Source organism: Phragmites australis, chromosome 16 (genome assembly GCF_958298935.1).
Source record: "Phragmites australis chromosome 16, lpPhrAust1.1, whole genome shotgun sequence".
In the NCBI taxonomy this organism is placed as follows: domain Eukaryota; kingdom Viridiplantae; phylum Streptophyta; class Magnoliopsida; order Poales; family Poaceae; genus Phragmites; species Phragmites australis.
The window spans coordinates 17765640-17767347 of NC_084936.1; the positions used below are offsets into that span (position 1 = coordinate 17765640).

The 1708-nt window shown below is 39.3% G+C and overlaps 1 pseudogene; it reads right to left on the reverse strand.

The window, feature by feature from the left end:
• Positions 1–206: 206 nt before the first annotated feature.
• On the reverse strand, positions 207–1009 carry LOC133895098 (uncharacterized; annotated as a pseudogene).
• Positions 1010–1708: the final 699 nt, after the last annotated feature.

Genomic DNA, 1708 nt, shown 5'->3' on the forward strand with positions numbered 1-1708 from the left:
CGAACTCTCTATCGCGTTTAGTTTTTCTACTTCTAAAATTTTCAGCACTGGCTCCATCTTCTGGCCTTGGTCATGAAAGAACCTTTTGGACATCCAAGGGACGTGTATGGCTTCAGTTACTGAACTGCCTACAATCAAAGACCACTTCATACATTCCTTCCTAGAATAGCTTTGGAAATCTCTAACCGACTAAGATGTGCTTGAGATTAAGAAACCATCTCAAACTTGTGCATACGGCAGAGATTGTCGATGGCATGGATCAGTTTCCTCCGTGGACCTACAGCAATAACGCCCATCTCTTTCAGCTGGTTCATTGTAAGGGAGACTAGCTGGTACATCCCAAGCTTTTCACTGTCCAATATGTCGACGAACCATCCAAGACCACAATCGAAAAGCCAATTCCTCTGTCCGCCAAACACAGCAACTCGTCTCTCAAGAAGCCATGCTCGCATTCCTTATTTGCAACGCGTGAAGAAACAACTGGCATCCTTGGCTTATCCATTCTTCCAAATGAACTGGTCACTTTCTCGCTGCCTTGATGAAACAAACCTTGAACAGCATGACCTGCACCTTTAGTCCATTCTGATTTTGCAACAGGGGCAGTAGGCCTACCTTGCGTCGGTATCTCACCTGTCATCCTTGGAACTTTTTTATGGACTTTACTTTCAGATTGGATGACTTGAGCTTTCTCGCTACTGCCATCCTCTGGAGAAGAGTCCTGAGATTTCTTGGCAGACATCTGCTTTGGGTGCTTCTTTCTGGCAGCATCGCAATCTCTCTTGCTCCTTCTTGTTAAGCTAGAATGTTGAGAACTTAGTTTGGGCATATCTGCTTGAGGGCTTGCAGCATCAGGCGATAGTGGAGGAATTAATATGGTGATCCGCTGTTTCTCGACTATTACCCAGTCATCATCCTCATCGATGTTGTTCCTTGAACATGATAGATCAGCGGAAACTTTTGGAGGTTGTTCCTCATCATAAATACTGGGCGTGGCTAGTGAAGTGTTCATACTGTCTTTTATGCACACAATGCAAAGCCTCCTTACTGTTTTGAAAAGTACCTGATAAGATTTGAAAATGAAACAATTGAATTTTTATATTTTTATATAGGGTTTTTTTGGATTTATGCCATTATAAATATCACCGTTTTGAAATATCCCACTAAACTTTCGGTATTTGGAAAGAAGTTATTATAAATCTAATGAAATTAGATCCATACCATTACCTTAGTCTCTAGGCACATTTTGTAACGGCATGGATCCAATTTTAGGAGATCTGTAATGACATGAATCCAATTTCAGAAGATTCATAATAGCATGGATCCAATTTTAGGAGATTTATAATGGCATCTTTCCAAATAACGAAAGTGCAGTGACATATTTCAAAACCGTAATATTTATAATGGCATAAATCTAAAAAGCCCTTTTATATATTGCGCAGACTTGGAATGTAACGTGATAACAAAAGCTATGTAATGGAACTTAACTATACATACACCAAAATATGAAACAACATATTTAGAAGAGAAAGGAGGGCAGAGCAAAACTAAAGAGCATAACATTGTACTTCAAGACAGTAAAAAAGTATAAAATGTACTTGGTGAAGAATAAGGGTAAACCGACTACTACAGTTCCACTTTAGCAAACATATATCTTTATTGGCTTCAATTTGTAACATGACTTTCCAGTTTAGTCAACCTTCTCCACTAT